The 23,366-nt window shown below is 43.9% G+C and overlaps 2 long non-coding RNA genes across 2 annotated transcripts; both read right to left on the reverse strand.

Moving 5' to 3' along the window:
- Window positions 1-226: 226 nt before the first annotated feature.
- On the reverse strand, window positions 227-5,307 carry LOC142475493 (uncharacterized). Its single transcript, XR_012790974.1, has 4 exons — window positions 5,212-5,307; window positions 3,857-3,967; window positions 1,337-1,456; window positions 227-316 (listed from the first exon to the last, which is right to left on the reverse strand). It is a non-coding gene; the product is annotated as an uncharacterized LOC142475493 (long non-coding RNA).
- Window positions 5,308-6,765: 1,458 nt separating this feature from the next.
- On the reverse strand, window positions 6,766-9,464 carry LOC142475494 (uncharacterized). The gene is made up of 3 exons (XR_012790975.1): window positions 9,353-9,464; window positions 7,876-7,995; window positions 6,766-6,855 (listed from the first exon to the last, which is right to left on the reverse strand). It is a non-coding gene; the product is annotated as an uncharacterized LOC142475494 (long non-coding RNA).
- Window positions 9,465-23,366: the final 13,902 nt, after the last annotated feature.

Genomic DNA, 23,366 nt, shown 5'->3' on the forward strand with positions numbered 1-23,366 from the left:
ATATCATGCTGTAGCTGCACTTTACAGAAGATGATGCAGATGTCATCATTGGTTGGTGGGTTCATTAAATCAATCCATCATATCATAACCACACTGTGCATATGATGTACTGAATCAGTAACACCAGGAAGACATCTCCATGTTAGGAGTAGAGTTGAAGTTAACAGAATATGTCCAGCACTGTGGTGTGTAGCCCATAAATAATAATTGTGCACATTACCAGAACAACATACTGTCAACTGCAAGATCATTTTGCTGCTTGTAGCGTATGCTCATCCTGTACAGTGTTGTAGTAGATCCGTCTCTTCAGTGTTCACTGCAACAAAAGTAAGACATTGCATTAATATTACAGACGTTTGGGGGCTGAAATCTCACTTCGCTGCGGACAATTTCCCTTTGCATAAGATTCTTGTGATTATGTCAATGATGATCAATAACTGCATCATAACACAGCCGCTCTATACAGAAGATGTACTTGCTCTCATTGGTCATTGAGGTAATACGTCACACAATGTACAGATATAGCAAGGATTATTTCTCCCACTTGTGCATTATGGCATTATGATGGGAAATGTTGTGAGATTCTGCATTATCAGCATCACTGAATCTTTTGGAAATTAAGTGATATTCTATGTTTTAATGCAATATTATGGGTGATCAGCCGGTAAAATAATAATAGCTTGCTGTATCTGTAGCCATGCTCTACCCATGATGTGCTGAACCAATGACTGCAGAGAGATTCAGAGTGCTAAACATGACTGGAACGCATCTCTGAATAATGGGCAGCAAAGCAGTGCAGAATAGGAGGTGAAAGTATTTAAAATGGAAGATCCTTAGCAGCTGTGTGGAGAGTAGACAGTACAGACTGACCAAGTAAATGGTAAAAGGAGTAACTTCAACATTACTTGGCTTTGTTCTCCACATTGAAGCTTTCCTCCTCTTTAAATCACTAATACTGATGCCATGTGTAACCTGTACTGAGAGTTATATAATCTACTGGCCTAGATGAAACCATATGATGCAAACAGGATCCATCCCACTCCAGATTCATAGAATTGAACCACCTCAACCTTTCATAACAATCACATAGAACTGCAGCTGTGCGCTACTGCACATGTTCTTGTTATGAATGGTAGTAGATGTGGTCCTTGGGTCTTTACTTCATACTGTAGCCACCCTCTACTCATGATGTATTGAATCAACGAAAACCTGCATGGTTCAGATCACAGGAAGGGGTAGAGTAGAGATGAAAATATTCAATGTGAAACCCGTAGCAGCCGGATTGTGTGGAGTCAATAAAACGACAAATACTAAATGGTAAATGAGAAATATACACATTGCTTATCTGTCTCTGTGTAGTAATTTTCCTTCTCTTCAACTGTCCTTCAAATTTTCTCTTTTGCAAGAAAAGGAACACATGGCTTCAATATTCACTTCTGTTCTGCAGTCATCCCTCCTGAAATAAAAGTTAAGCATTGCATTGTTATTATGATAATACATACAATAAACCTTGCTCCAAACCATTTGATGCAAAGCAAATCCACCTCCCACCCACAGCTGTGCTCCTTCTAGAGCATGCATGTCAAACTCCAGTCCTCGAGGGTCCCAAACAGGCCAGGTTTTCAGTAGGGATATCCTGAAAACCTGGCCTGTTTGCGGCCCTCGAGGACTGGAGTTTGACATCCTTGTTCTTGAGCTTCTACCACGCAAGTCATCCATGTGAGTGACACTGTACTGCAGTCCTGGTCTGCACACAATCTACTGAATCAATGACATCACACTGTAAAGGCAATCTACAAGATGTATTAGTTGTCCACACTTCCGAAATGTTACTTTTATGTCCAAATCACTTATTCCCATGACCTGATATTTGTATTTGTTATTTATAGGATTGTCACAAAGAGTTGATGAGGTCACCAAATGATAGTATGTAGAGAGAAAGAGAGATCTCAGAACAGAGCCCTGATGTATACCCACAGACAGATCAATAGAAGACGAAGACATGTTAGCAACAGAGATGGAGAATGTGTGACAGGAAAGTTATGATGAAAACCAGGATAGAACTGTGTTACGGATACCAAGAGAGAGTTTAGAATATGAAGGAGGAGAGTGATTGAGAGCATCAAACGCAGCAGATAGATCAAGTAGGATTAGTAGGGAAAAGTGACCTTGGGAATTTGCTTTAAGCACAGTCTGTAGAACGAGCTGTACGAAAGGCAGGTTGTAAAGGATCCAGGAGGGAATGTGATTTAAGAATGTTGACATTCTAGCAATTAGGAGACAAACAGCAGGAGGGATACAGGGCGGTAGTTAGTAAGGCACATAGGGTGTAGGTTGTTTCTGAGAAAAGGGTGACCACTACAGGCTTAAAGTAAGAGGGTAAAGAGCCAGAGAATAGGGAGGAATTGAAGATGTGGGTGAGAGTGGGGACTAAGAGATGCAGTAAGGTGTGAGGGGATACGATCTAGAGGGCATGTGGTAGAGGGAGAAGAGAAGATGATTTGCTTCCAGCTCTGTAAGAGAAGAAAAAGAGTCAAATGCAGAAGGAGAATTAGGTAGAAGGAGAGAAGGGGGAAGGGACAGAAGGAATCTCCTTGTGGGTGGCATCCACCTTGCCTCTGAAGTAGTCAAATGCTTGAGGAGAAGTGAAGGAAGGATGGCAAGTGTGAGGAGAAGGTTAGTGGAGGGAGTCAAATACAGGGAAAAAAAGACAGCGTAAATTAAATTTGAGTGTTGATGAATGTGAAAAAAAAGTAGTGTGGTTTGGCCCCAGAGAGCAGCTTTATACAGGACTGGAGACATTTTTACTGTAGAAAAATCAAATATCAATTGTGTGATTTCCTTCATAGGCATTAAGAACAGCGAGTGGAAGTGTGATGAACATGTTTGGGAATTTAGCCAAGGGTGTGGGCTAGAGGGACAAGTGTGTCAGAGCCTAGAGGGGGCATATAGATAGGAGGATAGCATTGTAAGAGTTAATAAGATTGTTAGTTTAAGCGGAAAGAGAGAGAGAGCAGAGAGGTTAGAGTAGATGTCAGAGGAGAGTTTAATTAAGCAGAGGCAAATCAGTGGGACAGGTAAGATGGGGTGAGGGGAATGACTGATTGTGAATGATGAGAGCAGAAGAGGTCATGTACAACTGGAGCCTTGTTAGTCAGAGAACGGACATTCCAGATGGCATAGGAGAAGGGAAGAGAAAAGTAAGGAAAGGAATGTGGATTACATTAGATAGGTTAACACTCTTAGCAGGGAGGCAGAGGCAGGGAGGCCCGATGTGTATATGAGCAGGTTCAAGATTATAAGAGATATCCCACACATCAGCAAACATAGAAGGAGACACAGAGATAGGTGTAGAGAGAGACAGAGATAGCTCTATGTAGAGAGAGAGAGGGACGTAGAGAGAATGAGACAGATAGGCGCAGAGAGAGGGGGCGCAGAGAGAGGAGGCGCCAAAAGAGGGGGCGCAGAGAGAGGGGGCCCAGAGAATAGGATATTAAAGAGTGCTTTTCATTGAGCAGTGCAGAAATAGCTGCAATAGAGGTCTGTACAAATGGTGCAGTGTGTAGACACATGCAAAGGTAGGGGAAGGAAAGAGGAGAACATGTGGATAAAAGCAGGAGTGTGGAAGTTAGAGAAATTAGAAAAGTTTAACAGAGGAGTGAGGAAACAGCAAGCAGAAAGAACAAGAGAGAGGTTACATTGGGATGACGTTCTGTGGTAAAGAAAAAATGCTAGGAGAGAGCTTTCAAATATTAGAGGACATGAATTGAGGGAGCAAATGTATAAATCAAAACCTGAGGGGGAGGTATAGCACGAAAGCTTGCACAGCAGATTATAGTCTTAATGTTGCGTGTACCTGTCAGGGTATTCAAGAAGTTAAATTCTCACAAGTGCAGAGTTCATGATGAAATGCTGAATCTAGTCCCCCTCCAATTTAATTTTAATATAACTTTTCCATTCTTCATTACTGCAAAAAGCAAACAAAACAAAACCACATTGCATTACTATTTTCAAAATGGATTGAATGGCATATTCAACAGTGACTGTGTGATGCCAATATTCCCCACTCACTCGTAGTGAAGCACATATTGTACTAGTGTTGAAAGTAGGCCGGTAGAGTCAGGTACGCAGTACTGATAAAACAATAAGTGCCCGTCGTAAGTACCAGCTCCGCAACAGTGCAGGCATCACATTAGTGACGTGGATGAACATATATGGATAAGCCCATATTAAGGCATCACGTGACCAGAGCCGTCACTGACTGGGTATACGTAAAGACGCAGGGAGATGCAAGGAAAGGGAGGGAGAGAGACAGGGAGAAGATGTGAAACGGAGGAAGGCACGGATGGAGGGAGTTCTTCCGAGCTTCTGCGGGCCTCTCTCTTTCACTGGTGCATGCCGGGAGCTGGTCCCAACATCCACAAAGTGTGTGTGTATTATTGGTTGTATTTTATGGGGGTAGGAGGGTAGTGTGTATATTGTGTGTGTGGGAGTATTATATTGTGTGTAGAGGTGCAGAGGAGAGTACTAGATTGTGTATCTTGTGTAAGGGTGTTGTGTATATTGTGTTTGGAGCTATAATATTATTGGGGAGATTAGTATTGAGGAGGTATTATAGTGTGTATTGTGGGGAGTATTAGTGTGTGTATTGTTTGTGGGTGACAGATGCTGGGGGTATGCAGCAATCCCTGCACTGAGGTCCGAGGCGGCTCTGCATCGCTCGCACACACTGTGGATGACCAAGCATGTGCCCATGATAATCATGGCCTTAGAGGGATGAGTGTGTCAGAGCCTAGAAGGGGCATATATATGATGGAGGAGGGAGGAGGAGGAGGGAGGAGGAGGAGGGAGGAGGAGGAGATGATAGCATTGTAAAAGTTAACAAGATAGTTAGTTTAAGCAGAAAGTGAGGAGAGGTTAGAGATAAGGGTAGATGTCAGAGGAGAGAGTTCAATTAAGCTGAGGTATCGAGTAGGACAGGGGTGAGGGGAATGAGAGGTGGTGGATGATGAGAGCAGAAGAGGTCATGTACAAATAGACCTTGTTAGTCAGAGAGCAGTCATTCCAGAGGGCACGTGAGAAGTGAAGAGTAAAGTGAGACATGGAATGTGGATTACATTAGATGGGTTAATACGCTTAGCAGGGAGGTGGAGAGAGAGAGGCAAGAGGCAGAGAGTGGTGCAGGGGTTGAGGAAGAGATGTTGCATGTACCTTATCAGAACATTAAAGAACATCAATTCACACTGGTGCAGAGTTGATGATGAATCCAGTTCACCTCCAATTCAATTTTAACAGAAATGTTTCATTCTTCATTACTGAAAAAAAAGAAAAGTAAAAAACATTTCATTACTATTTTCAAAATGGATTGAATTCCCCCAACAATGACTATGTGTTACCAATATATCCCTCTCAGTCCCACTGCAGCATATACTGTACCAGTGTGAAAGTAGGAAGGTACACAGTACCGGTAAAACAATACGTGCCGGTACTATGCACCATATGAATTATAAGGGGATGTAAATCTCCCAGTCTCTCTCCATATCCGCAACAGAGCGGGCTCCGGTCAGTGGCATGGATGCCCATATATGGGTATGCTCATATTTGGGCATCCCATGTCACTGACCGGAGCCGGCTCTGAGTATAGGGATATATGCGGAGACGCACAGGTGCAAGGAAATGGGAGGAGGCACGGTGAGAAACAGGGAGAGACCACAGGAAGATAGAGGGCAACAACTTCCACAAGGTACTTGTATGGGTATAATTGTTTGTATTTTGTGCAGAGGGGGTAATTTCAGATAAAATACAATTCTCCACCCTCTACGAAACAATTCCACTTTGTTCAGTAAGCCAGAAAGTCTTGGTCCCATGTGGACTGAATTTAATGCAAATAAGGTCCTTAATACACAAGTAAAGAATAAAGTTACTTATTCTCTACTGTAAGAAGTGCCACATTGCCCACTATTTGGGTCCTGTGCCCAGATTGTGACCATGCATGGCAGAGGTGAGATTCCCCCAACTCCAATTTGCTACACTCTCCAAGAGAGATAATTGTGATCAGAGGTGGAACTAGGGGAGGGTGTGAGCAGGGTCACTGCCCAGGGAGTAACCTGACTGGGGGCACGGAAATCTCATTTAGTGCATATGTTGCGGCACTGCATTGATTGACCGGTCAATCTGCACTGCTGCCTGTCACAGTGACATCCTGATCGGGCACTGTGATCAGCTATAGCACTGACCCAGGTGAGATAGTTCAGCACTTTACAAGGAGGGAACAGATGTTGTGGGTGACAGATGCTGGAGGTAGGCCAAGACTGTTGGCCAGAGTAACGTGGAGACTTACTGCACTCTGCATGCCCATCCTCTCCCTGACATCAGGGGAAGGAAGTGGCCCTGGGGTGTGTGTAGGTATGCCAGATGTCAGTGTATGCATAAGTAAGTATGCCTGTGTAGTGGGAGGTGTAGGGGCGTTAAGCTGGAGGACTTAAAACAGGCACAAAAGCACATAGATACCTCTGATTATACCGCACCAAATGCTGATAATATCATGCTGTAGCTGCACTTTACAGAAGATGATGCAGATGTCATCATTGGTTGGTGGGTTCATTAAATCAATCCATCATATCATAACCACACTGTGCATATGATGTACTGAATCAGTAACACCAGGAAGACATCTCCATGTTAGGAGTAGAGTTGAAGTTAACAGAATATGTCCAGCACTGTGGTGTGTAGCCCATAAATAATAATTGTGCACATTACCAGAACAACATACTGTCAACTGCAAGATCATTTTGCTGCTTGTAGCGTATGCTCATCCTGTACAGTGTTGTAGTAGATCCGTCTCTTCAGTGTTCACTGCAACAAAAGTAAGACATTGCATTAATATTACAGACGTTTGGGGGCTGAAATCTCACTTCGCTGCGGACAATTTCCCTTTGCATAAGATTCTTGTGATTATGTCAATGATGATCAATAACTGCATCATAACACAGCCGCTCTATACAGAAGATGTACTTGCTCTCATTGGTCATTGAGGTAATATGTCACACAATGTACAGATATAGCAAGGATTATTTCTCCCACTTGTGCATTATGGCATTATGATGGGAAATGTTGTGAGATTCTGCATTATCAGCATCACTGAATCTTTTGGAAATTAAGTGATATTCTATGTTTTAATGCAATATTATGGGTGATCAGCCGGTAAAATAATAATAGCTTGCTGTATCTGTAGCCATGCTCTACCCATGATGTGCTGAACCAATGACTGCAGAGAGATTCAGAGTGCTAAACATGACTGGAACGCATCTCTGAATAATGGGCAGCAAAGCAGTGCAGAATAGGAGGTGAAAGTATTTAAAATGGAAGATCCTTAGCAGCTGTGTGGAGAGTAGACAGTACAGACTGACCAAGTAAATGGTAAAAGGAGTAACTTCAACATTACTTGGCTTTGTTCTCCACATTGAAGCTTTCCTCCTCTTTAAATCACTAATACTGATGCCATGTGTAACCTGTACTGAGAGTTATATAATCTACTGGCCTAGATGAAACCATATGATGCAAACAGGATCCATCCCACTCCAGATTCATAGAATTGAACCACCTCAACCTTTCATAACAATCACATAGAACTGCAGCTGTGCGCTACTGCACATGTTCTTGTTATGAATGGTAGTAGATGTGGTCCTTGGGTCTTTACTTCATACTGTAGCCACCCTCTACTCATGATGTATTGAATCAACGAAAACTTGCATGGTTCAGATCACAGGAAGGGGTAGAGTAGAGATGAAAATATTCAATGTGAAACCCGTAGCAGCCGGATTGTGTGGAGTCAATAAAACGACAAATACTAAATGGTAAATGAGAAATATACACATTGCTTATCTGTCTCTGTGTAGTAATTTTCCTTCTCTTCAACTGTCCTTCAAATTTTCTCTTTTGCAAGAAAAGGAACACATGGCTTCAATATTCACTTCTGTTCTGCAGTCATCCCTCCTGAAATAAAAGTTAAGCATTGCATTGTTATTATGATAATACATACAATAAACCTTGCTCCAAACCATTTGATGCAAAGCAAATCCACCTCCCACCCACAGCTGTGCTCCGTCTAGAGCATGCATGTCAAACTCCAGTCCTCGAGGGTCCCAAACAGGCCAGGTTTTCAGTAGGGATATCCTGAAAACCTGGCCTGTTTGCTGCCCTCGAGGACTGGAGTTTGACATCCTTGTTCTTGAGCTTCTACCACGCAAGTCATCCATGTGAGTGACACTGTACTGCAGTCCTGGTCTGCACACAATCTACTGAATCAATGACATCACACTGTAAAGGCAATCTACAAGATGTATTAGTTGTCCACACTTCCGAAATGTTACTTTTATGTCCAAATCACTTATTCCCATGACCTGATATTTGTATTTGTTATTTATAGGATTTTCACATGTATTACTACTGTGAAACGCTATATACATTAATAGTGCTATATAAATAAATACATACACATTTATATATAATAATAATAACAGCATGTTCTTTTAAAGCGCTGCTAGTTTTACGTAGCGCTATACAGAGACATTTTGCAGACACAAGTCCCTGCCCCATAGAGCTATAATCTATGACATTGGTGCCTGAGGCACAGAGGATATGAAGTGACTTGCCCAAGGTCACACACACACAAATATATATACATAAATATATACATATATATACACACACACACACACACACACACACACACACACACACACACACACACACACACACATATGAAAACTAACACAGAAAAAAAGAATCCCCTGAATAGCACTCTAACATACACAAATTGTATCAATAAAGGTTTATTAATCACATACACATAAATGGTTAAAATGAGAAGCAGTGGTGACCTACAAAGCTGTTATAAACTGAACCTTAAGGTGTGGGGAAAAATGCTACACTGCAGTAATAAGTACAAAGTATGTAAATAAAGTGTAGAGGCAAGAAATATATGGAAATGAGAACACTCAGACCGGCCGGTCAAGTACTACCTAAGTTGAAGCCCCCTGTGTGAAGTGCTTGTATGAAACTAGTGTATAACTAACAAGCAAATGCTTGTCCGGGGGCTTAACATATAGACAGTTGATAGATGTATTTGAAGTTGCATATTCTGTGCCGTGGATTAATCAGTATACTGAAAGCAACTGAAGATGGTACAGTAGCTGTGATAGGTTGGCCTCATAGCTCCTCCTTCAATGGAGGACTCGGCTCACGGAGCACTTAAATCTCTAAATGCCCAAAGAAAAAAATAAGCATGCAGTACTTAAAGTGAAAGTAAAATGAGAAATGAAATAAACACACACATTGAAAAATCACTCACCCGACTGAGAGCGCCTTCTACAGAGCGCTGTACCACTGCTCAGCTAGCAGCTAAAACTGTCTCATTTTCCCACCATTGAAGTTTACACATGTCCACGCCCCACTCTAACAAGACGCTGTGTACGGAAGCTCGCAGGAGACAAACTAGTGAGAGAAGGTGTAGCTGCTAGCCACACTCCACGAGGTGCATTGTGGGAAATGTAGTTCTTTGCCTGCTAGCTTCTCTGACTGGTTACTGATCAGGTGATGTCACTAGGGGCGGGATTAGTGTGTTGCAATGTAACGGCCCGGCTGTATGATTGTCACAGAAGGGGGGAGCCTGAGAATGTCACGGATTTAATTACACATGTAATGATGTAATAACACAGCCATGAACTAAGTCAGTATACATATGGTCATGTGATATTTATAATGCATTTATTAACATTATTGTGTGGATTTAGGCTGAATTAAACTTGTATGGGATTGTCACTTTAATATCACAGTACCACTACTGTTTTAACACTTATAATGACCTCCTGATTACAGATTATTAGGGACAGACTTAAAAAGGCCTGTGTAAATATTTATTATAGAGTGGCCTCTTTACTTTATAATATCAGGGAGTATCAGACAGGCCTGTGTTTATTTTTAATATACATTAGGGTGACCTGACTCCAGATTATTGGCCTTTCCCTCTGACAAATGCATATTTTCCTATACTGTGTTAATTTTGTTAGAACAAAATAAATATTCATGCGCTAAATGACAGTACCAGTGTGAGTCCCAATAAGAAGTAGTGAGGTAAAAAACCATGGTACCAGCAACATATGTAACTGATGGGGAGGGTGCTAAAATATATGGAGTGTGGCGTCCTGATTGCTAAATGAGGTGTATTATATCATAAGTGCATATAACAATATCCCTCATAGCAATCTATTAAGAACCAACAAGAACTAGGTAGCACAATAATCAGTGCTGCAGTTATAGCCTAATAATAAGTATATATATATATATATATATATATATATACTGCTGCGGCCAAGTTTATTCGAGCATTTGCCCGTTCTTGGCCGCAGCAGTAGCCTGGCGCGCGCCCGAGAGTGACGGGCGCGCGCCGAAGCAGCGGAAGAGCGCCCTCCGATCGGGGCGCTCTCCCTACCGCTGCCGGGTCCGCCGGGTCCCCCGGAACCCCCTGCCGCTGTCCCGCGATCGCGGGACACCAGGGCTCCCTCGGGGAGCCCCTGGACGCGCGTGCAGGGGGCGCACGCTCCCGAAGACGCGTGACCGCGCGTCTATGACGCGCGGCACGCAGAGGGGCGGCCACTAGCAAGCCGGGAAATCTCCCGGCTTGCGGTACCGGCCACACTCGAATAAAGTGTGTCGGTACTATATATATATAATATATATATGTAACCCATATTCCCCCACCCAATCGCAGATAGGGTGCATGTGAGGGGAGCTATATGTATTACCAGTGTGGTGCTTTACCTGTGAGGCTCACAGGAGGCCTGAGCCTCCGCCAATGAGAGCCTGGGGTGTATCCTCCTGAACAATACTATATGGTGCAGCGCCTCCACCTGTGATGGCTCCAAGCAGAGCGGGAGTTGTTCCTCACAGGACAATAATATAATATCACGCACACAGCATATAAAAGAACAGTGACTTTTCTAACAGTAACATAACTATGCATGTCATACATTAAGTGTCTCTCTTCTAGGAGACACAGTAACTCACGTGTCTCGCAGGATGCAACCCCTCACCGTGTACCCACACCATGTCCAACTCCCCACACCACAACCCCACCCCCAAAATAAGGTATGTGTGTGTGTGACTGCACAGCCACTATGTACTGATTTATAGTTGGTGCACTTATGGATGTTACCTGCCGAGCGCTCCAGCGCTAGGACCTGCAAACAGACTTCGCAAAGGATCCGACGGTGAAGATACGTCAGGGTTACCTTCCAGGGCGATCCCACCCGGTTGGTTGCTGCTGTGCTTGAAGAGGTCTGATCCTAAACCTCTGTAATGGTGCTGCGACAGTCTCTGCTTCCTTCACTTCTCTCTCTCTCTAAAGTGACAGGTTCCTGTACTAGGGCCTGTCCCTGTGACCACCCACCCTCACTAGTGGGAAGTCAGGGCCTCAACTCTAGCCTGGGGATTTCTGGCCTAGGGCAGAATCTCGCAGCTCTCTGCCCACCTTCTTTCCCTCTTTGTCCCCTAAGTCTCACTCACTCACGTGCTTCCCAGTCTGCTTCCTGACTGCACAAAACAATGTATCAAATTCCCTGCTGCAGAGAATCTGCAAGTCTCAGTGGCTGGTTGGTTGCAGGTGACAGGGAACATAGGGCATTCACCAGAGGCTGCTGGGGGATGTAGTCCACTCAGAACCTCTTTCCTATGGGGACTGTGTGCGCGGTCTCTACTGCACCTGTGCAAAGCTGTAGTGGCCACCGCTACACATAACTGCACCTGCGCAACCTACCAGATCTCCTGTACACTTGTAATGGCCACCACTACCCTTGCCAACCTCTGCGTATTGCGCGAACCTCGCACCAAACACAACATGGCCGCTGTGGCTATCTGCGCATGCTCGAGCATCAGGGCCCCCGACGGCGCCGGCACAGATAGCAGCGCCAACTGGGAAAAGTCGCCATCCCCTTCCCCCACTGCCACAGGGGTAAGGCAAGGGGCAAAGGAACATCAGGGAAGCCGGGAGTGGCCCCCTTACATATATATATATATATATATTGTGGTTGACAAATCACCCAAAAATCTACTCGCTGAACAAAAAAATCTACTCATCACCTAGCCCCGCCCCAGGCCCGCTTTAAAAAAAATTGAATAAATTCCTAGTAAGAACAACATTCGTTTTTGACATGTTTATTTATTGTATTACATTATACTACAATTAGTCCTTGTTAAGAGTGTGTGTGTGACACAGAGAGAGTGTGCGTGTGTGTGTGACACAGAGAGTGTGTGAGACACAGAGAGTGTGTGAGACACAGAGAGTGTGTGAGACACAGAGAGTGTGTGAGATAGGGTGAGGCAGAGGGTGACAGGGTGAGGCAGAGGGTGACAGGGTGAGACAGAGAATGACAGGGTGATACCGAGAGATACAGAGGTTGACAGGGAGAAAATGGGTGACATGGTGTGACACAGGGTGACAGGGTGAGACAGAGGGTGACAGGGTGAGACAGAGGGTGACAGGGGGAAACAGAGGGTGACAGAAAGTGAGACAGAGGGTGACAGAAAGTGAGACAGAGGGCGACAGAAAGTGAGACAGAGGGAAACAGGGTGGGTGACACACACACACACACACACACACACACACACACACACACACACACACACACACACACACACACACACACACACACACACACACACACACACACACACACACACACACACACTCTCCCTCTTACACACACACTCTCTCTCTCCCTCTCACACACACACACACACAGACAGACAGACATCAAACCCCTCCCCTCTGCGAGAGCGAGGGTCCGCCCTCACAAATTCCTCTATGCCTCTTATCAGCGGTGCAGACAGGAGATGAAATACAGCAGTGACCGCACGACCCTTCTTTTGGCGATGTTACATATATATACTGATAATAGTAAAAAGCAGAACAAATAATATAAAAAGGCAATTGCTTGCTTGGGAAGTAGCTTCTGCTGGGCCCAATTTGAGGAATCCCTTGTCAGTAGGGCCGCCAGCAGAAATCTTGGGGCCCAGGACAAATGCAAGGATCAGGCCCCCCTCCCTACCCCATAGCACACCTACCATGACATTTTTTTTAGGGCACAACTTTTACTCAAATGGTAGTGTTGCAAGGCCTATTTCACACCTCGCAAACCCCCCCATTTTACACTTTTTTATATTTTTATATATATATAAAAAGAGAGAGAGAGAGAGAGAGACAATCAAGTGGTTTCTTCTTCTCTTAGCCAAAGACGTACTACTCTATGTTCCTTTTCTCATTCTCCTATTTTTGTACCTTGGTATAATTGTATATACATACTTCACAGCATATGTTCCACCAAAGTAACTACGTCAGCGATGACAGCGACCAACAGTGGCACTACTGTGTTTAGGGTTCTACAGTGCACAGCCACCCTACACTACCCATCTGGTATTTCCACAGCCCAGATAGTTGAACAAACTGGCTGCGGTCCATATTACCTCTGACTCCAGCAATGCTTGGACAGTTTCCCCTATCTCTTTCTGCTCAATTTATTGGATACATAGCTTTGGATATATTTCAGCATTCTATGACACTCAGGATAGCGCTCATGATGTCATCAACAACCAGGGGACTCCCAATAGTTGCTATTATGTGATCAATTTTTACTGCACGCAGTCCTGAGTATACTATCAGCTTTGCCACAGTTGAGAGTCTGGCACATTTCTCTGCTGTACAAATGTGTCAGAGAACACATCCAGGCATTCAGTATACATCCCAGTTAGGCAGCGCTTATAGTAAGTGCGACGCGACGGGAGTAACGCTGGCGACTCAAAATTTGGAGCTGGGGAAATCAGATTTTTCAGAGGCTGTCGCCACATGTGACAGCCTCTGAACCAATCAATGCCCATGTCGCCAGCGACATCCCCGAAAGTTAAATTATAACTTTCGCAGGTGACGTCACCCGTCACTTCGCCAGTCGCGTTGCTGGCACTATAAGCATGACCTAGGGGAGGGCCCAGGAGACTCCCATACAACTCTGGAGAGTTTCTCTTAATTAAGGTAACTTTCCACTATGTGTCCTGTTCACAGCAATGCAGTACTAACTACATTTAAGCATGTCTGTAAGATACAAAAGTTAACCCATCATGCACCTTGGCCTAGGGAGGATTTGTTCCTATAAAGTACACCCAGTTTGGCAATGATTTTGGATGTCAGATTATCAATATGCAACTCAAATTTTAAATGGGAGTGAAACCAAATGCCAAGATATTTAAAATTAGTGACACTTTAGTTGGCTTCAATTAATTACTGCATTTATAAAATTCTGCAGAGCATCTAGTAACCTTGTAATATTAAAAGATGGCAGCCTTGGTATGTTATGCCTCTTTTTTCCTGTACACCGCAAAGGATTTTGTGGCCTATTCTAGTAACTCTGAAGTGAGGCAAACCACTTCTAAATAGCTCTCTTTATGTGAATTGGCCTACTTTGCTATGCTGTAAGCCAGGCCTGCACAGTTCCAGTCCTCGAGAGCCGCAAACAGGCCAGGTTTTCAGGATACCCTAACCCTAACTTCTTTCACTGCAGCCATTGTAATCAGACACTGCTAATGGAGGGTATGATACATTCTCTACCACTGAAAGAATATACATCTCAGTGGTAGACGGCTGATAAGAAGCTGTTTCAGTCTGGTTCTGCCAATTCGATCGGTTTAAAAAATCCTCCATTTTCAGGTCTATGTATGTTGATCTGATTTCTTAGGCTTTCAAGACGTTATAGCAGTCCTGTTTTTAGTGCTCATTCTCTCCCCCTTTATCTCTCAACTTTTCTCTCTCCCTTTATCACTCACTCCCCCTTTATCTCCTTCTATATGACCCTTGCCTCACTTCCCCTGACTCAAACTAATCAATCTTTAATCACCTCTCTCTACCTCTTCTCCCTCTCCCACTCCCTTCTCGCTCCCTTCTCTCTCACTCTCCCTTCTCTCCATTTTTTCACTCGGACTCCCACTGGTATTAGTATCTCAGATTTATTTTGATTTTTGGTGTGCAACATTTTTCCACATTACATAGCACTTGTGAGCAAGACATCCAGTCCAGCCACGGCTGATGGGACACTGTTCTTTCACTGATCGCTATATCTGAGCTATTGGGAAACAATTTTAAACACTATTACATTCTCTGCTCTTTCTCTCAGCTGCTATCTCGGTCATTGTGCCCAGCATATGGCGTCATCAGGCATATTAATGCTTCCAACATCCCAGGAGAAAATGGTTATATTGTTTTGAACAAGGGGCCTATTTCTGATGACTTATTCCTGCATTAGTAATATGTGTCATATATCTTGGCTCAATCAGAGGCTTGGTTGAAAACTGAGCCCCTGATGGAACCACATGTGCTTAAGGTGGGATATCCTGAAAACCTGACCTGTTGGACAGGCTTGAGTACTGGAGTTGAGAACCCCTGTTCAAACATTTATCTTCCTACCAGTACATAGGTAATTTCAAGAAATTAAACAAAAAAAGGTAGAAAAACTTTAAACAGCAAAATAACCATACAGTAACTTGTAAACCTTGAGAAATGCATCTTAATAGGGTCATGTCACACTGAAAATATAGTATTCCCAGGTTTAACCCTTGCATTCATCAGCCAGATATGTTGAGTCTTTAAGTTGCATTCATTGTTTTGAAATAGACTTGGTATTTTATGTCTCTTTTTTCCTGTACACCGTAAAGGATTTTGCGGACTCGTCTAGAAACTCTGAAGTGAGACAAATCACTTCGAAAGAGCACTCTACAGTAGATGCGAATTGGCATGGTTTGCTATGCTGCAAGCCCTTCTCGCATGTCCAATCTGTATCTAAAAAGGCTTTGTACGAAGCTGTTTCAGTCTGGTTCTGCCAATTCGATCGGTTTTAAAAAATCCTTCATTTTCAGTGTATGTTGATCTGATTTCTTAGGCTTTAAAAACATTAAAGCAGTCCTGTTTTAAGAGCTCATTCTCTCCCCCTTTCTCTCTCCCTTTATCACTCACTCCCCCTTTATCTCTCTCGATATGACCCTTGCCTTACTTCCCCGACTAAAACTGCCCCCGCTTTAAACACCACTCTTTACCTCTGCTCTCTCTCCCTCTCCCTTCTCTCTCCCTCTCCCTTCTCTCTCATTTTCCCTTCTATCTCACATTCCCTTCTCTCTCACTTTCCCTTCTCTCCATTTTTTCACCCTGACTCCCACTCTATTTCTTTCACTCAACCCGTCTCTTGCTCTCACACATACTCCCAAAGAGTAACCCTAGAAAATACAAGAGATATCTAGAAATCTAATTGCAAGGTAATAAGTCACATTAAGTGAAATGCACAATGGAATAGTCCCCCCCTTTTTTAAAAAAAACGGTAGATTCCTTACATTTTAGCTATTTGCACTTCTATATTTGTAACACTGGTAATTGCTATAATAACACTGTTACTTTTTTTTAGTTTGTACATGCACACACACACAATTAAATGACCTACTGTATCTCAGTACCTCAGATAGACACAGACACACACACACGCCTATGCAGTAAGCGTTCATAAGCCACTTATCAAGCACTTAATGCCTACTGCTATTCAGTAAGCAGTGATAGTGGGTGATAAGGCGGGAAGGTTGGAAGAGATCACGTGCCACTACATGGGTATTCTGAAGTATACACAGCGTGAAGTGTTCGAATAAAGGCCGCTGCTGCTGCAGCTGTACATTCATATGTGCAATAATGAAAGAAAAATCAATGGCGTCTATCCTCATACAATGAGTTTTGGATTCAAATAAGGCATTTCATAGCACAAGGAGAAAAACATATTAGTTAGTAATTTTGCATTTAAAATGGGAAATGCTCAATAATATAATAATATAATTTATAATAATATAATATAGGTCCCTGCCCCATGGAGCTTACAATCTATGTTTTTGGTGCCTGAGGCACAGGGAGATAAAGTGACTTGCCCAAGGTCACAAGGATCTGACACCAGGAATTGAACCAGGCCCCAGGCTTCAAACTCTCAGTGCCACTCAGTGTCTTTTACTCACTGAGCCACTCCCTCTCCACAAGAGTGCAAGAGTGCAAGAGTGCAAGAGTGCAAGAGTGCAAGAGTGCAAGAGTGCAAGAGTGCAAGAGAGCAAGAAAGCAAGAAAGAAAGAAAGCAACTGTCTATACTTCCTAATGTGTGGATTCAGAACCACAAACATGAAAAAATATATAATTAAGCAATAATTAAGAGCGGAGAGAAAAATACTAAAATAATTCAGTCAATTCATAGTGAATTAAAAGAAATTAGAGAATTAGTACATGTAAAATATTTTTATTTGTTAAGAATAGATTGATTTAAGATGACACACACACATACACACACACACACACACAATTAAATGACATATCCCTGGACCTCAGACACACACACTGACATTACAATAAGCAGAATAGATACATTTAGTTTTTGTTACAATTTGTCTCACTCCCAGTTGTAAGACATCAATCATTGTAAACTCTTGAACTCCAGGATGAGTTTGCAGCAAAGCTTCATGGGCACTGTAGTTTTTTTGTCTGCTACAAATTCTCTAATTGGTCACTGATCATGTGATGTCAGATGGGCCTGGGCTTTAATTCAAAGTGTTTAACCGAGTGGTGTGTGTCTCAAATACAGTAAGTTGCTTTATTTTTTTATCTCTGGGAATCTTCTGTGATTAAAGAGGGTCTGTTACTGAAAAAGCACAAAGCTGCTGATTACTTTCTGTTTAATAGAGAAATATTCATAAGGTATCAGTGTTTATTTGAGATGTGTCTGTACCTGAAAGGCTCAACCACCCCTGTTTGTGGGGCTCTTGTGTATGAAATAGCCCAGAGCAACTACCCCTAGAGATAATATACACACATACACACCCACATACTGTAATGTGTGTGTGTGTGTGTGTGTGTGTGTGTGTGTGTGTGTGTGTGTATATATATCCACTTTTTATTGTCTCTATAAGAGTTCTGATAAAGATTGTAAATACTGTAAATGTTTATCAGTTGATCAAAAAAGATTTGATCAGAAGAGTTGCCCTGTAAATTATCTATTCAGAGCAGCAATACCAGTATATATGTTAGACAGTGATTGTGGTTTGAATGGTGAATTTTGCAAGTATCTATCTGCGAGTTAATAACATACAAAACATTTACAGACCTGCTGTTATTACTCTGTGAGTTATGATATGATCTCAAACTGTGATTTTTGCCAACATTTGTTTGCTAGCTAGCCACATACAAATCAATTACAGACCTGCTGTTATTACTCTGAGAGTCATGATATGATGATATATGGCAAGAGATCCAAATAATCCTCATCCTATTTACATATCAGCCACAAAAAGGGATTTTTAATAATGTATATGTGTTTTTAATTATCTATGTAGAATTAATAAAATGTTATTATTTTCTGATATCCGCAGTGATTCTGGCCAACCTGACAGATCTGCAGTAATATACTGCAAGACCAATTTGTTTGCTAGCTAGCCACATGCAAATCAATTACAGACCTGCTGTTATTACTCTGAGAGTCATGATATGATGATATATGGCAATAGATTCAAATAATCCTCATCCTATTTACATATCAGCCACAAAAAGGGATTTTTAATAATGTATATGTGTTTTTAATTATCTATGTAGAATTAATAAAATTTTATTATTTTCTGATATCCGCAGTGATTCTGGCCAACCTGACAGATCTGCAGTAATATACTGCAAGACCAATTTGTTTGCTAGCTAGCCACATACAAATCAATTACAGACCTGCTGTTATTACTCTGAGAGTCATGATATGATGATATATGGCAATAGATCCAAATACTGCACCGACACACTTTATTCGAGCAAATACCCGGTATGTACCTGGCAGATACCTGGAATGCGCCGCTCCTCACCTCTGACAAGCCCCGTTGCATTTGCCTTCCCAGCCTGGGTTCATGCCTGGCTGATGGGCGGCTGATCTGTTAAATGATAATGATTAGGATTTAATAGGCTGCAATGCTTCGCGTGTCTACCAGATGGCATAAATTCATGAATTGTAATGCAGTATATATATATATACTGTGCAGTATTGCAGCCAGCGGGAATAAAATGCTTCAATCCCTGTCTGGAAAATAACTCAATGCACTCGGGCAGAAAACAGTCACAAACCTCAATACACCCGGGTATACCCGAATTCGTGGGACTAGCCGAGCTCGAATAAAGTGTGTCGCCAGTGTAATCCTCATCCTATTTACATATCAGCCACAAAAAGGGATTTTTAATCATGTATATGTGTTTTTAATTATCTATGTAGAATTAATAACATTTTATTATTTTCTGATATCCGCAGTGATTCTGGCCAACCTGACAGATCTGCAGTAATATACTGCAAGACCAATTTGTTTGCTAGCTAGCCACATACAAATCAATTACAGACCTGCTGTTATTACTCTGAGAGTCATGATATGATGATATATGGCAATAGATCCAAATAATCCTCATCCTATTTACATATCAACCACAAAAAGGGATTTTTAATCATGTATATGTGTTTTTAATTATCTATGTAGAATTAATAAAATTTTATTATTTTCTGATATCCGCAGTGATTCTGGCCAACCTGACAGATCTGCAGTAATATACTGCAAGACCAATTTGTTTGCTAGCTAGCCACATACAAATCAATTACAGACCTGCTGTTATTACTCTGAGAGTCATGATATGATGATATATGGCAATAGATCCAAATAATCCTCATCCTATTTACATATCAGCCACAAAAAGGGATTTTTAATCATGTATATGTGTTTTTAATTATCTATGTAGAATTAATAAAATTTTATTATTTTCTGATATCCGCAGTGATTCTGGCCAACCTGACAGATCTGCAGTAATATACTGCAAGACCAATTTGTTTGCTAGCTAGCCACATACAGTAGCGACATTGCTTATTGAAGCAAAAGCCGCCGGCTCCATGCGGCTGGGAAGCGGGTAGCCGCGGCGCGTGGCGGCGCACTGTGACGTCACAGTAACATGCGCGCCCGTCTTCCCCGTCTTCCCCGTCTTCCCCAGGCTTCCCCGACACCCCTGGAGATCAAATGAAGGTAAGCGGGGGTGCGGGGAAGCAGAGAGGCAGAGCAGGAGCCGGGTACGGTGTCGGGAAGGGAGGTAAATTGCGCGCGAAGTGGAGGGGGGGTGCGTGGGGGAAACGCGGCGGCGCGCGGTTGTTACTGGCGGCAGCTGGGGTAGATCTCGGCGTGCCGTCGTGATTTAGTGCAATAAACAATGTCGGTGCTGTACAAATCAATTACAGACCTGCTGTTATTACTCTGAGAGTCATGATATGATGATATATGGCAATAGATCCAAATAATCCTCATCCTATTTACATATCAGCCACAAAAAGGGATTTTTAATCATGTATATGTGTTTTTAATTATCTATGTAGAATTAATAAAATTTTATTATTTTCTGATATCCGCAGTGATTCTGGCCAACCTGACAGATCTGCAGTAATATACTGCAAGACCAATTGTTGTCTACCTTTACCATACGAATGACAATAGAGTGCTGTATATAAGGGGAACTCTTCTGATCAAATCTTTTTTGATCAACTCTGATAAACATTATATCTATACCCCTTGAGCACCTGTCGTTTGATCCTATATACCTATTCATAACGGTGATTGCGGTCACATTCACGTACTTTAAATACTGTACATGTTAATTTTTCTTTGGTTTGAAATATGGTATTCATTGGTTTATCATCAACCAGCCCTGTTTGTGGGAGGCTCTTTGCATAGTTCTGTGTATTCTCTGTGTTTTTTCTGTTAAGTTTGCTGAGTAACCTTGTGATATAAAGAGATGGCAGCCTTAGTTTGTTATGCCTCTTTTTTTCCCTGTAAATCTCAATGGCTTTTGCGGCCTATCCTAGCCACTCTGAAGTGAGACAAACCGCTTCTAAAGAGTACTCTAGATGCAAATGTAAATAAAAAGTATAATAGAATTTGAACACATGGCTGCTCAACTCAAGTCCTTAAGCCACGAAACATGTCTGAATTTCAGGATTTTCCAGCTTCAGCACAAGTGGCTCAAACAGAGGCTTGTTTGAAGACAGAGACCCTGATTGAGCCACCTGTGCTGAAGCAGGGACTGATTAAAGCATCTGTGTTGAAGCTTGGATATCCTGAACACCTGACCTCCCTTCTCTCTCTCCCTTTCCCTTCTCTCTCTTTCCATTCTCAACCTCTCCCTTCTCTCTCCTCTCTCCCTCTCCCTTCTCTCTCCTCTCTCCCTCTCCCTTCTCTCTCCTCTCGCCCTTCTCTCTCCTCTCTCTCTCTCTCGCCCTTCTCTCTCCTCTCTCTCTCTCGCCCTTCTCTCTCCTCTCTCTCTCTCGCCCTTCTCTCTCCTCTCTCTCTCTCGCGCTTCTCTCTCCTCTCTCTCTCTCGCCCTTCTCTCTCCTCTCTCTCTCTCGCCCTTCTCTCTCCTCTCTCTCTCTCGCCCTTCTCTCTCCTCTCTCTCTCTCGCCCTTCTCTCTCCTCTCTCTCTCTCGCCCTTCTCTCTCCTCTCTCTCTCTCGCCCTTCTCTCTCCTCTCTCTCTCTCTCTCGCCCTTCTCTCTCCTCTCTCTCTCGCCCTTCTCTCTCCTCTCTCTCTCTCTCTCGCCCTTCTCTCTCCTCTCTCTCTCTCTCTCTCTCTCTCGCCCTTCTCTCTCCTCTCTCTCTCTCTCTCGCCCTTCTCTCTCCTCTCTCTCTCTCTCTCGCCCTTCTCTCTCCTCTCTCTCTCTCGCCCTTCTCTCTCCTCTCTCTCTCTCGCCCTTCTCTCTCCTCTCTCTCTCTCGCCCTTCTCTCTCCTCTCTCTCTCTCGCCCTTCTCTCTCCTCTCTCTCTCTCGCCCTTCTCTCTCCTCTCTCTCTCTCGCCCTTCTCTCTCCTCTCTCTCTCTCGCCCTTCTCTCTCCTCTCTCTCTCTCGCCCTTCTCTCTCCTCTCTCTCTCTCGCCCTTCTCTCTCCTCTCTCTCTCTCGCCCTTCTCTCTCCTCTCTCTCTCTCGCCCTTCTCTCTCCTCTCTCTCTCTCGCCCTTCTCTCTCCTCTCTCTCTCTCGCCCTTCTCTCTCCTCTCTCTCTCTCGCCCTTCTCTCTCCTCTCTCTCTCTCGCCCTTCTCTCTCCTCTCTCTCTCTCGCCCTTCTCTCTCCTCTCTCTCTCTCTCTCTCTCTCTCGCCCTTCTCTCTCCTCTCTCTCTCTCTCTCGCCCTTCTCTCTCCTCTCTCTCTCTCTCTCGCCCTTCTCTCTCCTCTCTCTCTCGCTCTTCTCTCTCCTCTCTCTCTCTCTCTCGCCCTTCTCTCTCCTCTCTCTCTCTCTCTCTCGCCCTTCTCTCTCCTCTCTCTCTCGCCCTTCTCTCTCCTCTCTCTCTCTCTCTCGCCCTTCTCTCTCCTCTCTCTCTCTCTCTCGCCCTTCTCTCTCCTCTCTCTCTCTCTCTCGCCCTTCTCTCTCCTCTCTCTCTCTCGCCCTTCTCTCTCCTCTCTCTCTCTCGCCCTTCTCTCTCCTCTCTCTCTCTCGCCCTTCTCTCTCCTCTCTCTCTCTCGCCCTTCTCTCTCCTCTCTCTCTCTCGCCCTTCTCTCTCCTCTCTCTCTCGCCCTTCTCTCTCTCCTCTCTCTCTCGCCCTTCTCTCTCTCTCTCTCTCTCGCCCTTCTCTCTCCTCTCTCTCTCTCGCCCTTCTCTCTCCTCTCTCTCTCTCGCCCTTCTCTCTCCTCTCTCTCTCTCGCCCTTCTCTCTCCTCTCTCTCTCTCGCCCTTCTCTCTCCTCTCTCTCTCTCGCCCTTCTCTCTCCTCTCTCTCTCTCGCCCTTCTCTCTCCTCTCTCTCTCTCGCCCTTCTCTCTCCTCTCTCTCTCTCGCCCTTCTCTCTCCTCTCTCTCTCTCGCCCTTCTCTCTCCTCTCTCTCTCTCGCCCTTCTCTCTCCTCTCTCTCTCTCGCCCTTCTCTCTCCTCTCTCTCTCTCGCCCTTCTCTCTCCTCTCTCTCTCTCGCCCTTCTCTCTCCTCTCTCTCTCTCGCCCTTCTCTCTCCTCTCTCTCTCTCGCCCTTCTCTCTCCTCTCTCTCTCTCGCCCTTCTCTCTCCTCTCTCTCTCTCGCCCTTCTCTCTCCTCTCTCTCTCTCGCCCTTCTCTCTCCTCTCTCTCTCTCGCCCTTCTCTCTCCTCTCTCTCTCTCGCCCTCGCCCTTCTCTCTCCTCCTCTCTCTCTCGCCCTTCTCTCTCCTCTCTCTCTCTCGCCCTTCTCTCTCCTCTCTCTCTCTCGCCCTTCTCTCTCCTCTCTCTCTGCCCTCTCGCTTTCTC

Source organism: Ascaphus truei, unplaced genomic scaffold (assembly GCF_040206685.1).
Source record: "Ascaphus truei isolate aAscTru1 unplaced genomic scaffold, aAscTru1.hap1 HAP1_SCAFFOLD_1253, whole genome shotgun sequence".
Lineage (NCBI taxonomy): Eukaryota > Metazoa > Chordata > Amphibia > Anura > Ascaphidae > Ascaphus > Ascaphus truei.